General features: G+C 36.6%; 1 protein-coding gene across 5 annotated transcripts in view; it reads right to left on the bottom strand.

The window, feature by feature from the left end:
• Positions 1-2,556: 2,556 nt before the first annotated feature.
• The window catches only part of LOC129569684 (cAMP-dependent protein kinase catalytic subunit 1), a 59,903-nt gene continuing 39,623 nt past the window's right edge, over positions 2,557-22,836 (bottom strand). For all 5 annotated transcript variants that reach the window (XM_055448786.1, XM_055448789.1, XM_055448788.1 and 2 more), the window contains one exon: positions 2,557-5,937. The gene's annotated coding sequence lies outside the window, so the exon portion shown is untranslated. The remainder of the gene's footprint in view (positions 5,938-22,836) is intronic.

Genomic DNA, 22,836 nt, shown 5'->3' with positions numbered 1-22,836 from the left:
ACATTGCGAGCCGTATGCTCCACGCTCCATTCAAAAAGTGAGCTAGATACGGTCGATGAGGGTGGACAAGTGGGAAAAGGCACGTGCAAAAATTAAAAATAGCTTGCAATTTAGTTAATGATTGGGAAGAGCCACCGATGCTCAATCTGCGTAACACAGTAAACGAAAACGATGAACGAGGAAGTATTTCTTGCGAATCTGTTTATAGTCGACTGGCCATTGTCGAAGTGTAATGTTACACAAATCGTACAGAGACTGCTGGTGGTGATGCTGCTCTTACCGCTAGTTGTTATGTGTGTGAAAATGTTCCTATTAGAAACAGTTGATCGAATACAAGTTAACTGAATGCCTTTGCATAGGCAATACAAATTGTATATTGTTTCATGATGGTGTTCACCTCCATCTTTTGCTGGGCAAAAGAATGATGCGGAAATTCGTTGGAAAATCGAATTTATTTTTGGTCTCCCATTCTATTTCCCGTGTTTCTTTCTGTATGTCACAATTTTTCCGTTTTTTTTCGGCTTGCCGGCAGTGTTCTATGTGTGTGAGGTGCAATACAGTAAATTATCGGAATTTCTTTGCATTGCTCTGACCATTTCTCTACCATTCCATTAGTTCAAATGACTTAGTTTTCTGTCATCGTGCAAAAGAAGAGGAAAAAACAGGCAGAGCAAGAAAACGGGAATCGATTGCTATCTCTTCACGTATACGTATTCAAGGCAATTTTGAATGATTTAGATAAACACGTTTCTTTTTTGACACCCATGTATTGGATAGAACTAGATTACAACTTTTGGGTGGAACCACATCCATGAAATTAAAGTGTAATACGTTTTTTTTTTTGTATTTGTTGACTCGTACGAGTCATGTAACGCAATTAACATTAATGTGACGTCATAGCTCATGACCAAATTCAATTTTGAAAATTGTGATTTCGGCGAAAATGGGAAACACACTCTTCACACCCTACATACATGTTGGTTTGAAGTGAAAACTTTTGTTATTTCTAGTAGTTTAACTTTGTTCGTAAGGTTGGTAGTGCTTTTGCCTAAAATTGTGAAACTCTGCGTGTTTGGTGGAACTTTTGATGGAAATGTAAATAATAATGCTATTTTAGAGTTTCAGGATTTATTTATTTTTTTGTAAATTCTCAGAGCTGCTCCATTTTTAATGAACAAAGAGTTTTTGCATGAATTCAATTTTCGAAAAAATTACGCATACCCCTATTTAATGATATTCATTCATTAGCAATTATCAAATAATAATTTACTTCTATTGGACCCTTTTCTGTTGCAATTAGCGAATATAATCATTGCTACCATATTCTATTTTCACATGGTCAGTTTTTTCGGCGAAAAATTATATGATGGTTGTAAATTCAATTTCACGGTCAATTCAATTGCAAAATAAATGAAGGTGGAGAAAAAAACACTGCACCATGTTGTATGATATTCATTGGAAATTGAAAAATAAAACCACAAATGGATCTAATCAATTAACAGAGCTGTGGTTTTATTTCTCCAACCGTGTAACATTTAAATCTACCAAATGAAATCAAGCACGAAACAAGCAATATTAAAATGCCAAAGAGAATTGAATCAATAATTTTGTGTTTATTTTGTTTCAATGGAAAAAAATATGGAAATCTCAATGAAACCGTTTTTTTTTCTGGGGATCAACATGACGCAAGTCATAGCAAGTATGTATTACATTGTGTGTGTGTGCTAAATTCTTCATTGTAAATTAGTTTTGAGTTGAAAGACTAGAAAGTTTTGTGTTCTAATGAAATTATACGTGCTAAATTAGTTCTCCTCCCATCACATACTTACTTCAATCGTATGCATTTACATGAACTGACTGCATAAAGAGGACCTCTTGTGATGAACATCCTCAGAGTTTACTTGAACTCACATCGGCGGTGGTAGTCATCAATATGGATTATCTTGCAGTAAAAGTACATCCACCACTAGTGATAATAGTAAATAGTTGTCGTAATAATATAATAATGAAGATAATTAAAAATTTATTGGTCCAACGTAGCATCGTTGTGCATGTGCCACAATTCACAATGACAGTGAACACTGAACAATGACGTCGTAGATAAGCCGAATATAAGAGTGCTATTCTTGGAACAATAATGAATGGCTAATAATAATGTAACACATATCAATTACAGTCTCACTTTGATCTGGATTATTGGTAGTCTTTGACGATCCCACACAGAGCGTTCATAGAGGTTATGCGTTTTCTTTTGTATCGTTCGAATAAAGTCAATAGTAGCTTAATTAAAGGTGTTGTTTTTCGCTTCAAGCTCAATACAGTGGGTGTAAATAAGTAGTTGGCAAAGAGAGTGATATAAAACTTGATGCTGTTCCCATCTTTCCCTCCTCTTCTCACTCCATCATTTTTGCTGAAAATAGTTTCTGTGATAAAAGTGATTAAATGCGCTGGCATCAGATGCCGTGTGACACAAGGAACTCTGATTTTTGACCTTCCAACAGTTCATAAGCTGCATAAAAATAACCATTCGCGCTCTGAAATTAAAACTCAACCAGCTTAAGTTTAATTTTTCAACTCTAAGGTGATTTATTTGGTTTTTCATTTTTTACAGATTTACATTGTGATTGTAGCTGGTTTTTTTTTGTTTATTTGTTATTATTCTTTATTCATTTTCCACCATCATTGTTCATACTTCCAGGATTTACTAATAATATTTATGATTCATAAGCTACTAGATTCAATTTGTCAAATTATTTTTTCTTTTCACTTTAACAATTTTTTTTCTTGGTTGTTGTTTTTTTTGTCCCAATTAAATTATGTGTTTTTCATTAAATCGATATATCTCCTCCAATTTTGCTGTTGCTGGTTTACTTTACACAATTTGTTGCTGTAGGTTGCTTTCAATTTATAATTGTTTTTTCTCTTTCTTTCTTCTCATTTTGTGTCTGTATGTGTGTGTGTTTGTGGTAAACGTTTAAATTATAGTATAAATATTCATAAACTAGCTTTGAAAAAAAAATGACACAATACACAATCGGAGAAAATATTTGCGCTGAACTTGTCTGTCTCAACGAATAAGTATGAATAAAGTTTTCAATGAATAATTTCAATTCTCGAACGTAAAAAGCAAACACTAAAAACGTGTATATGCGTACTAACGAGCTAAATAACAAGGGATGTAGTCTTTTTTTCATGTGTGTTGCTAAGAACAGATGATGAATATTTATTTGTAAGTTTTTTCAAGTTTTGGCTGATTTTCTCGTGTTTTTTTATTGCTGGTGCTCAACCGAATTGAGGCGAGAAATTGATGTGATCGATAGCACGAAATGTGTTTGTTGCATGAATATGTTTTTGCTGTGGAAATTGAAAAAAATATATCATTTTTGAATAGAGGCAATTAAGAGGATCTTTTTCTGCTCTGTTGTTTTCTTCGAGGGGAGAGGACATTGTGTTCATCTACTTCAGTGTGTATTAAGTGGGAAGGAGGTGAAATTTTGATTTTTCTCACGTTTATTCAATTCTGGTATGTACATCATGAACATAATATTCGATAATTAAATATAGATTGATTTTCTTTTGTTGTTGCTGTATTTGTTGCATACATAAATAAGTTCTGCTCTCTTTCAAATGAATCTACTTCATCATTTGTATTTATGTTTATTTTATTATTTCTCTCTCAGTAGCAGTACATTTTTTTACGTCTATAAAACAGAAACGGAACAGAAAAATAATAATACATTTTTAACCAATTAAAAAACGAAAAAAAGGCAATAATTAACGATGACATCAAATAAAATTATAATACGAATTAGAAAACAAGAAACAAATTGTCAACGCAAGAAACAAACAAAATATAATTCATCTTTTGCTACTCATTTTTTTTATCTCATCTTGGTTTTTTCTCTCTCTCTCTCTCTCTTTATTCAGATAAATTGCATTTTGCACGTTATGTTTCATTCTTCTAAACAGATATATTCTCAATGAGGATGATACTGTCTCTGTGTTCATTATCTTCAAATGTATTGTATGTGTTTTACTGTCATAAATGTGTCTCATAATAATTTTGGTAGTTGTTGTTTTAGCTTCGACCTAGTAAAAACATACATCGCGTATAACACAAAAAAAGTCAATAGATTTGATTTTTTTGTTTGTTTGTTTATTGGGTTGTGTAATTTGTCAAATTTTATTTTTGTTATTTTTATTTTTAGTTAAATATTCAGTTTTGTTGCTGTTGTTGTGGATTTTTGTTAAATTGGTTTTTTTCTTCTGCTGTTGTCGCTCGTAAGGATTGTTTTTCTTCTCTCAATTACTTGTATTTTGTAAATAAATAGTTATTATCATTTTTATAATGAATCTTTATTAAATTTACGCTTAATTATGCATTACAATGATTTTCATTTAATTCACTTTGCTAATTATGACTCTTCAATTGTTTCATAAATGTGTTTGTGTTTGTGTTATTTTTTTATATTCTCTCACTTCATCTTTGTTGTGGGGCTGAAATGCACCGCGACGTTATTAGTAGTTTTTGTTTGTTTGTTTAAATCTAAATGTAATGAGTTCACAAATTTTGGATGCATTTTCTTTTGAATTTTTTTTCTCCTCAATTTACTTTTTTGAAATCTTTGATTATTTCTCAACACTTTCTATCCCACGCTCAAATTCATTTTTTTTTTTCAGACAAAAATTTAGAAATCTAAAATATATGTTGTTTTTTTTTGTTAAGATTTGATTTTGGTGATTTTGCTATGTTTATGGTTTTTAGTAATAGGAGCACAGTAGTTTGGTTGTTTTTTTTGTCTCATAGTTTTCTTTATTCTCTTCATAAATCTTAATGTTAAGTATCGCGTACATGATCAAGTGTGGGGGAGGGTATCATGTAGAGTGATAAGAAAGTGGTTCGTGATTGATTCTTTTGCTTGTTTCTCCATTTCTCACTCTCTCTCGCTCTCTCTCATTTTTGTTTTTGTCATCTTTGAAATAAATTAGATTTGATAAATTTTTTTGTCCATTTTTTTTCTCTTTAAATATATATTTCATTTTCATACAAAATCTGACACTGATAATGATTTTTATTTTATTTTTTTTTGTTTATTTTTTTCATGTTTTAGTACTGGTTAATAGTAATTTTTTTTCTTTATTCATAATTAGATATATTGCATCATTTTTTTTGTTTTTCACTTCACGTTCAATTCAAAAAATTTAAATAAAATAAAATTAATATTGACATATTTAGTAATTTATCTACATTGAATAATTGGTCTAAGAATAATAATAAAGGTAAAAATCAACAAATGAATGAAAAGAAAGAAATTAAGTTTTTTTTTGTCAATTGGTTGGTTGGTTTTTGTCTCTTTCATTATGATGTGAGTGTGTTTTATATTTTTGGTTTGTGAGTTTTGTTTGAATTTCAATATATGCATGTTTCTTGTCATTTGCATGAATACTCGGAACGAAAAAAAAACGAACGGATAATTCACTAGAACGAGAAATGGATCGAATGGTGCGTGTGTGTGTTCTTTTGTTTTTTTTTATTATTCTCTTTGTTCAATGGTTTACAACCTCAATGCGTGCGTGATTGAATGAATATCGAATTGCAAAACAAATTAGAGTAAATTAATTTTCCATATATTTTTTTTGTTATTGTTGTCTCAAATGTGCCATGGCTAACAATGAAAACTAGAACAGTTTGATTGGTTGATGTGTTTTGCTGCAAGCTCGGTGTGTGTGTGTGAATATGTGTGTATTGGTTGCCCTGACGATGGTTTTTCGATGGAAATTGATTCGGTTTCTGGTTACTGTTGCTGATCATGGTGCGTCCACTGTCCTTTCAGCCATTGGTGTTGTATTTTTGGGGTTGGAACATGTTGTGTTTCGGCAAAAAAATCTAAAAAGCTCTTGTCTCCATGAACAATCCCGACCGATTCTCACTGCGTCCTGCGAAACAAAATGAAATACAAAAAGAAAATTAGTGACTCGTACACTAGTTTAACGATTCAATCAATTAAATATTCATTGCAAGAACAAGATGGCAAATAAAAATGGTTCATAAAAACATAAATTGGATGGCCTTTTTCAGCAAATATTATAGGGAACTTTCAAGCAGTGCAAGTGAATTTCACTTACAACCACTCGAATGTCAAGATTTTGACATTTTTTCTTCTTCGTCCAACTTTCATACGTACAGAGATTAACCTAAATCCCGTTGCTGGCGAATGAAAGCCAACGAAGATGCCAATGGAATGAACCAAAATTTAAGGCATGCGACGGAATTACAAGCCGCTACTCTGACGTACACCTTAAACTGCGCTCTCTTCATCGTTTGCATATTTTAAATGAAATAATTGAATAACATTCTGTATGCCATCGCTTCTCAGGCAGCAGCAGCCATAGCGCGTACATTGCGCTCCACTCATACGCACTGGTATATCAATGAGCAAGCCGTGATGCCTACCAAACGTTGTAGCAAAGGGGAGCGAGTGCAGGAAATTAGTTTATCGGTTGGTGAATTACTGTTCATTCTACGAAAGTGGATAATCTTATCGTTACACAATTACAACATTCATAAATGCCACATCGCTCTCTCCCGTTCGGAACAAAGAGCCACCAGTACACTCTCCCCATTTTTCCGTAGTTTATTTGTGCAATATCCTCGTTTTAATCATCTTGCAATCCGAACTCTGATTAGAACTTTGTAATCACCCACATAAATCGGGATGGCGAATGAGAAAAACCGGGCCTCAATTCTCCTCGATCTAGTGCGACATTTTAATGGCTTTCTTCTTACTTTTCATTTTTTTTTTCGTTGAACGTGACAAAAAGGATTCCGTTTTTCTTTTCGTGGCGTGTATTTTTAGTATCTTTTTGGGCGAAAACAAAAGGATTACGGAATCTTTTATGCTTCTCCGTCGAAAAAAGGAGCATAAATTCAACGAACCGAAACTCAACGGATGAACGCACGAAGGTCGAGCCAATTTTCGTGGGTTAAGTAATGCGAACGTAGAAAAAGAAGAAACGAAAAGAGAATAACACTGACTTCTCATAAATGGGACTTCATTAGATGTGTCGAGAGGTGCTTGTGTGTGTGCGTATGTGTGTGTGTGCAATGTGCATATTGTGTGGGCTCAAAATTTGGTGTGTTGTGAAACAAAGTGCTTGATGAATATAATTATACTGTTGTGCTAGTACGTGAACGGACTTGCTTTCGCTTCATTTCAAAATGTTTGGTTCATTGGATAGCATCGTCGTCGTCGCCGTCGTCGTTGTCGACAGCATACAACCAACGTGGTCAGAGCCAATGAAAAACCACAAACAGAAACATTTCTTTTGATATTTTGTATGGAATTCATATTTTGTCAGCGTCAAATGGAATTGGGTGAGCGACAGCGTGAAAAGCACGTCCTATGTTTGAGTGTATAAATGACATCCGTTCCATTCTCTCTTAACTCATGCTTATCACATATACACACTCGTGCGGTAACAACCGATGAGGAGAAGAAAAAATGTTGAATTGTGATTATGGCCACGAAAAGCTGCATTGCACCTAATGCCACCATCAATTAAGTATAATGGATGAGTGTGCGGCACATGGTTGCCAAAAATGTTGATTTTTTTGTGATTTCATTTGGTACTTGATTTTGACGCGCATTTGAACTGTGTGACTCTGTTGCCCTCTTTCTGTCTCTCCCTCCCTCCCTCTCTCTCTCTCTCTCTCGCTCTCTTTATTTTTCGTACAACATCACAGAAAAATCTCAATTTGTGGTTGCCATTGTTTTTGTGTTGTGATTATATTTCAGAGTTCATGCATGTTATGCTTCTCAGCAAACCAGTATTACACGTACACGGTCATTGGCAGTTGCTTTGTCTGATTGCTAGGCCATATTTATGTACCCCTCTGTCTCCCTCATTCCATTTCTTATCTTTCTCTGATACGCACACGGCGTAAAATCACCGAAACAACAACGTGTTTAATTTTGTACACCGAAAGAATCTTTGTTTTTCTGGTGAATGAGCCGATTGCTATATATGATTTGTCCAAGGTGTGCTTGAAATGCCGAAACAATTTGATAGGCTTTTGTCACTTGAATGCTCCCTCATCCTCCTTTCCAACCGACACCTATCCAAGACACCAATTTTACAAGTGAACATAAGTCAATGGAATGAGCTTCGTGTCGAATTTCATGGGAAATGCGTGTGTGTTGTAGTCGATGTGCGCGTTCTCTCTATGTCATTGAGTCGAAGAGTGTTCGGTTGTTGGTCGCAAGATCTATTTCTATTTATCTTAACGTGACTTTTTTCTCTCTCTCTCCCGCCACATGTGCCATCAACTGAAGGTATTTGTAATTATGTATACTATATGTGTGCGTTTGCCCTCATATCGTCCTTTGACCGTTTCACCTTCTTCATACAGTTTTTTTCTATCTAATTTGTCCATTACAATGGGCAGACGTGCGTAATTGAAGTGTAATACAACTAAAACTTTGGTGCTGCTTCGCTTAGTATGCCGACGCGTGCTACATCAATACCGTCGTGCTACCAACCAAAAAACTATTCCACAGAAGTCACGGTTAACTTTTGCCCCAGCTCACATTTTGCATTTAAACGTTGAATTTCATTATTTTCTTGGCCTCGCATCGGAACACATCGCGCGCACATAAATTAGTGCTCGCGAGATAGAGAAACAACCGAAAACCGTTCACGGGGATGTTAAGCGTGTGTCATGTGCGACATGACACAACACAAACAGAATATGCGGTTAGAAAGCTGTTGTAGTGCTAGGCATACTCCACACACAGAGTATTCAGTTTCATGTTGGGTTAGTTAAGTTAAATTTCAAGCATACCATCCGCATCCATCCATCTAACAGAAGCTTTTCGCTGCTGAGTATTTTTTTTCGTTCGCTCTCTGTCTCTCTTGGTTCGCATATTTTTTGTCTGCTTTTCTCCACACACACACACACATATATATACACGCTGGCATAAAAATCGAATGACGACATCAGTAGCTAGAACGGTGAAAACAGTGGGACCGTTAACAGAAGCTATAGTCATACGGACACATTCGCATTAAAGTGTCAATTTAATCGCATCTATAATGTTGTATATGAGGAATAAATCTATAAATACGCTTCACAGATCTTCGCAAATTTTCATACACATTCACAAGCGGCGGTTGGAAGAATGTTAGGCCGTTTGAGAAGACAGAAGGGAAGCGAAAGCACGAAAAAAATGAAGAAGCCGCTCAATTATGCCGTGTGATACTTTTTATGGTGCTCTAAAGAAGTTTATATTTCGCTGTCCTTTTAATATACCCGGATATCAATCTACAATATGGCTTCAATTCAATACGGGCTTTGGGAGCTCACTCGCACTCTCTCTCCCCTTGCCATTTGTATCAAACGATAAAAACGTAGGAGAAGAAGAACGAAAGAACGAAAAAAAAATTGATGTGATACTGATGCCTATAATCACTTTATTTCTGACCATACAGATCATTTTTCCGTCAGAGATGTGCTTCATCTTTTCATGTTTTTGGCCGGGGACATTATTTCGTCTTATGTTCGTATATATATATATATGTTACGGAATGATGGCAAGCTCTTATCTTTATCAATTGTGACAGTTTTTGCCAAGCTTTTTTCGCCTCCATGCACTCTCGCACAACTAATCTCAACATATTCACTTCTTGTCGCATAACAATCATCACAACAAGACGACTCCATAGTCCATACTCGCACACACAAACCCCAAACAAATCCACTTTCGACATCTACATTCGACCGCATATCCGAGTTTATCGGGTAGGACCAAAACCGCCACTTTCTCTCTCTCTCTCTCCCTTCCGTGCTCTATCTTGCTCTATTCTTGATCTACTGGCAGCTGGCACCATGCGGAACCAACAATATAATTTAATTATGAACGCCAAAGAGATATAGTATACCTCCGTTTGGAACGGAATGGATGTAATTACGGCACCAAATTACCCCATACTGTACTAAAAAAAATCAATAAAACCTAATGAAATCGATAGAGTGCACATAAATTTCCTGAATTGATCACACACACACACACACACATTTATCGAGGTAAAATGTGGTGATTGTACGCGTATAATTTGAACATAAGTGTTTTCGTTGTCGAATATACTCCCTCAAAAACAATGGTGAATGTGGCTTGAATGTGTGCAAAATCTCTGGCGCTCATTTAGACAAATTGAAATTAATAAAATTGCCGAAGCAAGTCAAGTGAACTGAAACACAACGGAAATCGGGGCTGTGCATGTGCTCTGTTGTCAAGGCACTAGAGGACAATTTATTTGTCTCGTAAGAGAGTGTGTGTGTATGTGTGTCGTACGAGAGAGGCAGAATGAGTGAAATGTGAGTTTGAGATTTCTGTCGAAATAAATATTCACACGTATCTAATGACAATTCGTATTCAGAGCAAATGACATGTTCGTTGAGTCATTAGAGTGAATGGGATGGGGGAAAATTTCAAAATAAAATGATACAACATGAAAATGATTCGGCAATTCACACGAAATGCTTTTTAAATCAGCAACAGTAGCAGTAGCAACGAAACAAAAAAGATGGCCATTGATGGCTTAAAATGTAACAATGAAATGAGCTGAGCGCCGCATGAAACAGCACAGCCTTAAAACATGTGTAAGTCGTGTAAATGGCAAAATTTACCACAAACAGTGAGTATCATTGAGAGGCTTTGGCGCGCACACCCACACACACACACACACACACACACACACACACACTCGAATATATTTATTGTGACGATACGTGAACAGTAAAATGAGACAGCGTAATTTTTGAAAACCATGAATTTCCCCAGATTGTTATGACTTCGACATTGAAATTGGCTGAGAGAAAAGAGAAATAGAAGATTTCTGCGGCAGATCATTGCACGCTTCTTCTTATTCTTTTTTATCTTCATCGTTCTCGTCATCGGCGTCGTCGTCGAATTTTTTCTTTTATTTTCAAATGTTGCTGAAAATTGGAAATGTGACGACAAACAATTTGAATTGGGATTTTATGATGCTTCATTATCATCAAAAGCAAACACTCGCCAATGAATGTGCTGCATTTTCTGTACACGTTTCGGCATTGCCAATGGATGTTTTATCAATGCTCTGGCAATTTTATTACACACTGTTGAACGACGAAAACAGTAAAGTTTTTCATTGTCAATAATGTAAAATCGGATTGATGGAAATGACGACGACGACGACGACGACGAAGACAATGATGAAGAAACAGCGCGTTATGCGGCCGCAGTGTGTGCTTCGCCAAAGTCGAAATGCGAATTTTAAACGTGTACATTCATTATGGATTTATGAATTTTCATGGCATCGTAAAATGAACCTTCTACCTGGCTGGCTGGCTGGCTCTGTGGGTAGATAGGAAATGAAGACATTGATTTCGAGAGTAAACTTTGTAAATGAATGCTGAATAATTCTTAATATCCTTAGCCCGAAGTTAAATCGATTATTTATCAATGGCAAAGATCTTTGGAATGTAAATGGCTGCACTATGTCATGAGACAGAAAGATACAGTCGATAAACATATACACACAGCGAATATACGCCATAAAAACCATTTAAAACGAGTTCGGTTTTATTGACACTGTTATAATCCAAAAGTAAACACAAACGAATGGCGTACCATTCGGATCTTTGTTTCACACAATCGTGTCGACTGACTTTAATTTACTTTACTCAATCCGGAAATACACAGCATAAAAGAGAAAACTCTCTTTGCGAAGAAAGGCACTTTAGCAAATAGAAAAGAGTTTTGTCGTTTAAATTCCAAACGACGATTATCACGAACTCTATTTATCGACGTGTCAAGACTTGTTTTTGTTATGAAAACGCAAACAGCGCTTTTGCTCTCTATCTCTCTCTCCGTGTCTCTTATCAAACAGAGGCGCCTCGACTCATAAAACCCGTTTTAAGTGTAAGTAAAAAGGAGTCGAATTGATTCGCTAATTGATGTGACACAAGAGAGAACCTTATTAATTTTCTTCTGAAAAAAGCCAAATGTTTACGCACGCAGATGAAGTAAAAAACGGCGTTAATTTAAAAATGCAATTAAGTCCCGCTTCTACGAACGGGAATTATGCGCGAAGACACACAGCCCGAACAACAACAATGAAAAAAAAAACGACGAGCGACGAAGGCGATGCAAAAGAATTGAAAAAGGCACTCCAATGAATTTCATTAATTACACTTTGGTCGGTGCTGCATCTGTTTGGATGGAATTTAATTCGCGAATTTATGCATTCAGGGGATTAAGCTTTTGTATTGTCTGCTGTTGCGGCATTGGTATAGCCTGCTGCTCGCATTGGAGGCAGCAACAGCAGCATTGCAGTGGTTTGTAGACTCCATTTTCGGGTTGGATTTCGCCGTTTTTGTTTGTCCGTGTTATAATTCAAAACAATTCACGATACGAGGCTTTATTGCATGTGCATTTTATGTATGCGCGTGTCACAAACATAAATTGAAGGTTATTGAAATATATACATATGTACTATATGTGAGTGTGTATGCAAGCACACTCGACTTTTTGCATTGAACGCAACGAGTTCAAGTCGCCATAATCACATTAGCCCAATCCAACCGCTGGAGCTTTTGTTGTTAATGTTTTGTTGTTTTTATAGCAGCAGCAGCATCAGATTTCGCGCTCCATTCAACACCCCAAATTCAAGCCAATGTCATTACGAGTGTATTTCACATGCCAAAATAATAATCTTGATTTTTAACGTCAGTTAAACAAGGCTCAATGCGAACATTTTGCCAAGCCGTATTGGCGATGTAAGCTGTGACCAAAATTCAATTTAACACAATGCGAGAGCAAGAGCGAGAGAGAATTCCAATGAGGATAATAAAATGAGAGGCAAGTCTGTAACACATTTGCCAGACGACATTTTCGGTTCGACTGCAATTGAAGCAATAAAATATTGTTCTTTGCACTTGACATTGAACCATATGCGACAGTCTATTTCATTAAATACTTTGGCAGTTTTTGTCATTTATTGCCGCGTGTGTGTGTATTTGTTTATGTGTTGAGCCTGTTTTGAGCGCCATCATTAGAGGCGACAGTCAAGAGGTCTGAAATGATGCCATTCAGTCCATAGTATGGTGTTCAATTAACATTTTCAATGCGCTGATGAATATCAGACACAAGGCAGACACTGAAGAAGTAAGTGTGTGTTCGAGAGAGAGAGAGAGAGAGAGTGAGAGAGTAAAGTGTCAGTCTCGGTGACAGGCAAAAGCCAAGCCAAGCCAAACAATTGCCGATTTAATGTATTTAAAATGTGGAAAACGAACACCACTTTTTGTTATCGTCTTCTTTTTTTCCCTACCATCGATTTACAATCGAGCGGACGATAATTTTTTCCCTTCGTTCTTTTTCCGATGATTTCGCGCGATGGTGGTATTTAGTATTCGACGCGAGAAAGAAAGAGAGAATAAATTTTTTATCTATTTCATGTTGACTTACGTTTTGTGCTATTGTTAGAGAAAAGTTGGCGAGAATCAAATGTGTGTGTGTGTATTGGGATTGAATGCTGCGTTGATGACAATGACAAAAAGAAGTTGCCACTGAAAGAGAGACACGATAAGAGCCGCACACGACTCACATGCAGACAGGCATTTCCTTCGTCAAGAGTAAAATGCCGAAAGCAGCGTTTGCGATAACCGAATCAAGAATATTTTGCATTTTGACAAAAAAAGAGAGAAAGAAAGAAAAACCGTTACCATTTTGCGTATGACATGAGAAAAAAGTCGACACATTTTTCTTCGAGTTTATCTTTTCCATTTGGATCTTTTTTCCTTCTTCACTCACTCGCTTTCTCGGCTTTGGCACATAATTCGCCAAATTTTATTTGATTTGTTGATGCTCTCATATTTGCGCATATACATTGAAAAAAATATTTTATTTTAAGAGCAACGAAAAAAAAGACCCATTCGCGTGATGTGTGACACAGAGAAAATGGATTTTTTCTTGAAAAAAAAAGTGCCTGTTACACGCACTCAAAACTGGGACTATTCGAACGGGATCAAATACATATAAAAATATACACATACATATCAACTAATGTGCAAATTATGGTTGACGACAGTTGGAGGAGGGAAAAAAATGAATCAAAATCCCGAGTCGTGTAGAATACGGAGAGATTGTATTGGATATTGCCGATAATGGAGAGCAGTGGATTTTGTAAGTGATGAAATCATTTCGAATCGTCGAAATTTCGATTTTAATTTTTTTCGTTGACAAAATCAACTTGATCAAATTGAATAATCCGCCGCATTTTTTGTCGAACACGCGTTTTTCCCATTTATTTTATCAACAACGAATAAGTTGGATCGATTGTAATGGGAAAATTGAACCATCATTTTGGATCAATACACATTTGATGGCGACGAGCATTTTGGTGTGCGATGGGTGGCGCACACATTCTTCAAAATGTTGTGGTTTCAAGTGGTTCGGTATTTTATTTCCATGATTTATCATTTTGTACAGGTTCGAATAATGTGCAATAACATAAACAAGGCGATCAGTTCAAGTGTGTTATGCGGCGCAATTGTAATCCGACCATAAAATCAAAGGGAGAGCACACACACACACATACAGCGCACAGAAATCGAATAACAACAATAACGAACATAGAGGACGAAAAAAAATTCTATCATTTCATTTTCATTCCGCACGCAAAACGAATAACGATGAAGATGACGAAAACAACGAGACTTTTATCTGAGTGTTGTCGCACACAAAGAAAAAAACACAGATACACATACACATGCAACCACATATATTCGGCTCGAATAAATGGCAAACGATAAATGTTTTAACACATATTCTGGTTTGCCAAAGACTTTATTTTTGCAGCATTCCTGCTGTGTACTACGTTGCTTATTTGCATTTGGGTGGGAATTTCAAGCGACCATAGAGCAGATGAAAGCGAACGAGAGGCTGGCTAAAGGAGTGGAAAGTGAAAGAGAAAATTCAAAAGAAAATTGCAAAATGTGGTTTGTCACATCGACTTTCAAAAGCTTCAGATTTAGAGCGTAAGTCGTGTGTGATAGACAGAATTGGAGATCTGTTGAAAATGTTCGCATGCCGACTGATTTGTTCAAGAGTGAGAGTTTTTTTTTCGCCTAATGAAAAATTCAGTCGTAGAAAATTGGAGTGGCTTGGCGTCCGTTTGCGACATACACACTCAAACAGCCATTGTGTGCAGAAAATGGCGAAAGTGAAAAAAAGAGATAGAGCGACAGAGTGAAACTTATGCAGAGAATAGAAAAAAAGTTATACTCATATGTGGCGACCTTTTCCAACCGCACACATAGAGCTCACCAATGATAATCCCCGCACGTAACATTCTCACAGTCACAACTGACAAATCTTAAGGAAAAAAAGGACAACGTAAAGTAATCTTTTTATCGTTGTTTATATTTTTTATGACCTCTTCCTTTTTGCTGTTGCTACCACTTCTTTTCTGTTTTGTTTTGACGTCAAGTGTGTTTATTACAATGTGTGTGTATGTGTGTGTTTCGTTTGTGTCGTTTTTTTGAAATCAGATTGGGTTTGCACATGTTTTTTCATTGAATCCTTTTCCTCACACACACGGTGAGAGAAAAAACGGTAGTAGATCGTCATCATCGCAATGATTACAGTGGCATTGTGATAGTTCAACACTTTATCAGGCATTCGTCACAAAATCGAAACATAGCTACCGTTCGTACATAGAGGTGTCAATCGAACAAATTTTCTTTTTTCGAATTTCGACAAATGTTCGTGTCCGAAAAATTTTTTGTTCGAAATTGCTCGAAACGTACCCAAAAAAAATTTCAGGTCGAAATTCGGAAAAAAAAATCTGTTAGAAATTTGTTCGATTGACACCTCTATTCGTACAATCGAAATGTGAGGATATAATGATACACACACGCACAACGACAGTGGATGAGGAACAAAAAAAACGGAAGTTCATCAAATCCATGCTGTGTAATATTCGAATCATTTTGCATACATCCCTCGTATATGCCAATCCGCACAAAGTGAAATTGGCATTCGACCGAAAACCACAATTCAAAAAGTTTTCTCTTTCGTATTTTCCGTCTGTTTCAGCTTTATTTTTGTTTCTGGAAAATGCTATTCTTCTGCATTGAACGTTTCAATTTGCAATGCTAACTTCTCGTTTCTATCTCTCTATACAGAGCGAAATAATATCGACAGCTTTAACACCCTTTTCATTCGAATTCTGCCGAAAATTTCGTGTTTCACATTTGAGACGAAGCAAAAAGCGAGCCGAAGAGAAAAAAAAATGCCAAAGCAAAACATTCGTTTGTGACGTATTTTGTACATTTTAAATTCGGTTTCACTCATGGCGCTCGATGCGAGTGCAAGAGTTTGTTCGTTGTTTTTTACGTTCGCCGGAAGAAAACAATAAAGTTCAAGTTTCGTAGGGAAATTTGAATTATAAAGTACATCGTTTGAAATGAATAAGCCTCTACCCCGAACTCATTTGGGGTAAAAATTACAGAAAAACTGCCGAGCAAAAAAAAATACATCATGGAGCTAATTGGCATTGGAAAAGTTTTTTTTTTCTCTGTTCATGACTGTAAAATCATGGGAATTATTACCTTATGTAAATAATCTGGCCACAGCAACTTCAAACGTTTCGTTTTTTTTCTTTTTCGTGTCCTAAAGTGTAAAGAACTTCCAGGTAAAAAGTATATTGACTTTTTATCTTGAATATTCCGGCTGAACTTTTGTTATCATCCAACTTTTAGTGGAATATAAAAAAGAGCGTAATTCGCCATTTCGCGTCGTTTTTCTGCCTTTGAATCAGCATTTTTTTTATCTTCTTTTCCTTCAGCTGCAAACATAAAAAGAAATATTGAAACGACCGAGAGCGCTCAACTTTTCACAACTTCTGCACACAATTCGCAGAAAAAAAGCACGATTAAGAGTTTGAAAAGTGGAATGTGTCCCCCTTTGATGTGCGTGTATACATTATGGTCTTTATCTTTTGTTGTGTGTTCGATACATTCACTGACTACCACTTTGGATAATAAATTCCCTTCTGTGTGCCCTTGAAACCGGACAAACGATAAGCGAACGATGTGAATGGCTATTAGGTGACTATTTCCACTTCTTTCGCAATATTTGACACCATTTCCGCTTCTATCACGAAGAGGCAATTACATTGAATGATGGTGGTTGTTGTACAAATCTTAATTTGTATGACAGAACTGGGCGGAAAAGGGTCTCTGAATTAAACGAACGAATAAAAAAGTAGCGGGGAGAGGCCGTGACAGAATAAGAGAATATTGTCTGCTTTCTTGTTTATAACAATCTCATTAATTCGTTTTTCAAACATTGATTTCCTCAGAATGTACGCTCATTTCCGTGTTTGATGATACGACCAAAGATAAAGAAGAAATGGGTAAAAATAAAATTCCGAGTAATATTGTGCGTTGTGACATTAATATTTCTGTTGTGTGTTGTTCATAATCATCATCAGCATCATAATCATGCGAAACATTTTTGTATGGCAGACACAAAATGTCAAATGGAATGTAAACCCCGGCGCTGCGTGTAGGCGTATTTAGACGAACGGAACCTAAAATTAAATTCAGCTGTTGATTGTGTCAAAGAAGATGGAAACTGATGCAATGATTGCATAATTGTGCGGAATTTATATACAATCATTATATCAAAGGGCCATATGATTCACGTGCACTATGAATACAGCCGATTTATGCCGAGGAAAAAACGTTGTGTGTACGAGCTGAGAAAGAGGATTGAGTGTGAGACGGTATTTTTTTGGAAAATGTGAGATAGGCCAGTTTCCATTGAAATCTAATCGAACAATAATTTTTAATAGAATCATTGGAACGTGTAACATCAATGAGCTGAAAATTCTATTAAGAGTGCCCATCAATTGATGCTTCAGTTGGCAATACATAAAATGTATGTATTGGAATGACGACAGCAACACACTAATGCCATCATATACAAATATATAGCACAATGTCCACGCCGGATTTGATTCATTCGTGATCTTTTTGTCTCTTCGATTGATGGGAATTGGTGATACGGTAAACAATCGCTGTGAACAATAACAACAGCAGCAGCAGCTATAGAGCTTATCGACCGTTTTTAATTTCCTCCGGATCAAATTGATCCGTGTTGCATGGAATGAAAGCAAGAGTGTGCAAAGTTCCATGAAACTAAAAATATTCGATGAATGTAGTGTCCCATGCATGAACGAAACACGTTAAAAATAGCCAAAGCAGTGAATAGTTTTCATTGTGTATGTGTGTGTGTGTATGAAATGGCACAGTTTTGGAATTAAATGCGTTCGTCCTTCCGGTGTGCGAGAGGAGGGGGGGATAGAAGGGGTTAAATGAAATAGCTTGCGTGTGTGGGAATGTTGGAATTTTTTAAGCGAAATGTTACACAATCCCTATATAGCCATATAGCAGTTGTCAATAAATAGGAATATGTATAAAAGTCACGAGCGAATGAACAGCATCGTGTTATCCACTAAAGTGTAGAACCAACAAATCTCAAGATAAACTGCATGGAGCCTAAAAACAGCATGGATAAAAATAAAATTCACTCATTCAATATCACAAGCACACACACACACATAGTCGCAGCTCAGGCAGAGAGGCTCATTTGCCATTATGAATATTGTTTATAAATGGGTTTCTGTTTATGTCTATACAGTGGAGCTAGCGAACGAAATGAAGCTTTCATTGTGATAAGCTTTGTGTACACTTCACAGAGCCATTGTGTGTCTAAGGCATCCACATTTTGGCCCCGTTCCGTAGCTCTGCAGTTATGTGTGTGTGTATAGATTCCGGTTTTTTTTATTTGCTTTTTATATTTTCTTTTTTTCTTCTCTCTCTCTCTCTCCCTCTCTCTCTCTGTGTGTGTTGCTCGCACGCAAATGTGAGCAGCAACTGGCTCAGTGTGTATATTTCTCTTGTTGCTATTGAATGCACTTGATTGCTTTCGTCCTTATTTCAATGATCAAAGCGATAGCATGAACACATTATCGGGATCCGCTGACAACGCATACATGCCACAGCAAGCAAAGTAATTTAAATGAACGTTCATTTGTTTCGAAAACATTTTAAAATTCTCTCGCGCACACACACACACACACATAGACGAACAGCGGAGCAGCAATACAGGGTGTGTATTTTGCTACACAACAAAACCATTGATAGATGTGCTGATGTTGTTTCATGAGTCATGAGAAACGAATCACCAAAGCAGCAGTGAAATGTAAGCATGAGAGAGCACAGGCACATATTGCTTCTCTGCTGGCTGGCCCCATTAGTTCGACGTTGTGTGCTTTTGTTGCTCACTCTCTGTCTCTCGCGCTTTCTATTCCTCTGCAACAGATCCAACGGAGTTCACAGTCAACCAGACAACATTCGATGGAGCGCGAGAATCTTCAAAACTCACATTTCGCTTTTGTGATATAGAAAATTTTCCATTAAATCTAAACGAAAGACATAATATCCGTCAGCATACTCTCTGTTTTATTCATTCTGGTGTGCCCGCGACCCTGGTGCAGGGGTTTTTAAGCGCTAAACGGCCAACAGCAGAAAAATGAATACCACATATATGTATATTCTAGACTAGAGAATATTCGGTGGTGTTGTTCGAGTCGAAAACTTTATCGAAACAAATTCAATGCCATTCAGTCATCTGACGCTCCATTAATGCGGTGCCATAGAAGTCAGTATTCCCTACATATGGCATCTGAATGGATGCTGTATGCACGGGAAAAACTTTAAATGTATTGCGATTATTATGATTGACGCCTTTGTTAAAGTTATAAGCCAATTTTTGTTCACTTTATTTTTTTCTTATTCTTTCGCTTGGGCGCACCGTTTGTCGATTCGTTTTCGGAAAAAGTTTGTGATTTGAAAATTTTCGCGTGTTGAGCCCCCTGTTGCAACACAACACATGAAGTCGACTAACTGATGATAAAAGCAAACACAATGTAAGGCCAACGGATTCCGAATCACAATACATGAAATGTGAAGAGAGTCATCGCGAGAAAGGAGGAGGAGGCGGGAGAGCGAAGTGAGGAAAAAAAAACGAGGAAATTCTTATATATGCGCACCACTGTATAATCAATACACATGGATAGCAAGAGCAAGAGATAGAGAGACAGAGATGGATATGTGGGCACTAATAGCATCGCGATAACCGCCTTGGCATGCAAGCATTTACTGAGAAAGAGAGCTGTGTGAGCGATAAGCGCGTCGCGAGCTAACTCATACACAATGCAAAACGACTTTAACAGAAAGAATTAAAGGCAAACCATTTGTTCTGTAGATTGGCACAAATACACATCAGCAGAGTGAGAGAGAACATGAGACAGCAGTAAATAGCAGAAATGGAGTAAGGAAAAACTACGCGTAAAACTAAATTTTATTGATTCAGAATTGTATGGGAATTGGGTGTGTGTGGATGAGCGTTTGCTTGACAGCGTACCGAGGACGTGTTGGTATTAAATGGTAAATATTTACTGAGCCTTATTACTTTTCTCCGCATATATCCCTTCGACATCCGCCGCGCCCTGTTTCCACACCATTATTCTCTCGGCTCAAGCTACCAAATGAGTCCTTGCAAGTATAAATAGTTGAAAATTAAAAATACATTCTCATTCGTTGTAATTTTTTTTTCTACTAGCATATCTATGGCCTGGTTTGCCAAACGAGTAAGCAACCAATGGCAATTTCCCTTCACGGGATGCGCACATTTCGCACCACAATAATTTGTGGTCTTACGTACAGTTTTATTTATCTTTTCAAAAACATTCTCAACTCAACTCGTCTCGGTCCTTTGCTTTGCTGCTTTGCCCGTTGTATTTTCCATTGCCGTTCATTTCTAGGCTAATTCGATTAGTATATTTTTGAAGTGCAATGTATGTGGCTCATAATATGTGATAGTAGAGATACAGTATGAAAGATGATTAAGTGAGATATTTTGTTCATTATATTTCCCATAGTTTCATTCCTTTCGGCCACGTTTGCATTGCTCACTTTGGTTTGCTTTCGTTCCACACATGCCATTCTCCGTTTGCAATGTGCTTCATAGTTAATCAGATGTGAAAAGCTCTATGGCCATTTTCTTTGATTCACTATCATTTGATTGGGTTTTAAGTTCATTAAACAAGAACGAAACAGAGAAGAGGAAAATATAAAAAAAACGCATGCAACTGTGAATGGTCCCGTGAACATCACCCCACGCCAACTGGAAATAGTAAATGAAGCGAAAGAAGGATCAAATTGGCTTAACAACGTATTTCTTTGACCCTTTCGATCGTATACTGTGTACCGAACATACACAGCACACGCGGTTCAGTTTTGTGTTCAATCTGGGTCTTATTTTTCGCAGAAATTTATGTATATGTGTTTGTGACAGGTGATATCGAATCTTTTCTTTTTCGTTGCCTATGAATCTCCCTTAGGAAGAGCGCGTACTGGCATATATGAAAAATGGTCCAACCGACACAATTTTGTATTCATTAAAAACATATACACACCATTTTTTTACTTCTCCTTTTTTCCACACTGTTTATCGACCAAAAATAAACTGAGCGTGAGCGCATATTATTCCATGCATGCAAAATGTACAATTTTGAATGCTTTCATAAGCAATGTGCTAAAAATAATAAAAATATTCTTTTTTGCATTCAATATTTTGCTTCAGCGGGCGAAGAGGAGAAAGAAAAAAACGAAGCGGTTTTGAATAAAAATCACTCGCACATACATTTATCGATCATATTTCATACGGCCGTTTTATCTTTGTGTATATTGTATTTTGTGTGCCGAGAGCTTAATTGGCCCCGTAGTTACTATGAATATAATATCATGTTGAATTTATTAATAAAACAGCATTGAATGTGTGGATGTTGGCAAAAAGACTTTGGTGAAACGAAGCGCATACACTCATATGCTCGTATGATACAGAGTGAGAGCCGAGCCTCAGCTCAGCACAGCACAGTTCACCTCGCCCAACCATCGACCAAATGATTGTGCTATGAGCTGAATTGACATGTGACAATGTTGTTACGCTAAAACACACACTGGGAATCTAGATCAATGAGTGAACGGGCGCTTAAAATGCATTTAGGTTTTTTTGTTGTTGACTTTGCTGCGGCTGCTATTTTGCTGTCAACCATCGTTTCGCATTTTTTTCTTCGTACTGCCTGGTTGTTTGTTTTTGTTGGATTTGCTGGCAAAAATTTATTCTACCGATATAATTATATAAACTTGTTTGGGCAACACACTTGAAATTGTGCATTTTGCACTTTTTTCTCTCTGCAAATGTAATAATCAAAGAAATGGAATTTTTTTTCTATGTCTCTCTCTCTCTCTCTCTCTCAATCTTTGTAACATGATAATCATAACGCAATTTACGGTGTGATTTTGCAATTTTTTATACGAAAAAACGAGAGAAAAAAAATTGGTGTTGCACATTTTGCGCGTTGGAACGTCACACGTATTTCTTGAAATGTGTAAATGTCGGTAGTTTACACGTATGAAAATCGGTTCACATCGTTTTTTCCGTTTGCTTTAACAAAGTTTAGCTTGGCCACTTTCATGGTTCCATGTGAGTTTGTGTTCCAATTTATGTGTATTTGCTGTTGTTGTTTTCGCAAGTGCGTTTGGTATCATGCATATGTCGTTCGATCTAGGCCAAACGATTTTTTAAAAAGGCTTTTTTCCTCTCTTGTATTTCAATCGCGTTATTTTACACAGATCACACAAAATTCTATATTTGCATT

The sequence above is a fragment of the Sitodiplosis mosellana genome, unplaced genomic scaffold, assembly GCF_009176505.1.
Source record: "Sitodiplosis mosellana isolate CC-2019 unplaced genomic scaffold, AAFC_SMos_1.0 Smas_scaffold_38, whole genome shotgun sequence".
Taxonomy (NCBI): Eukaryota; Metazoa; Arthropoda; class Insecta; order Diptera; family Cecidomyiidae; genus Sitodiplosis; species Sitodiplosis mosellana.
Note: the sequence above shows the minus strand (reverse complement) of the source record. Positions and strands in the feature narration are given on the sequence as shown.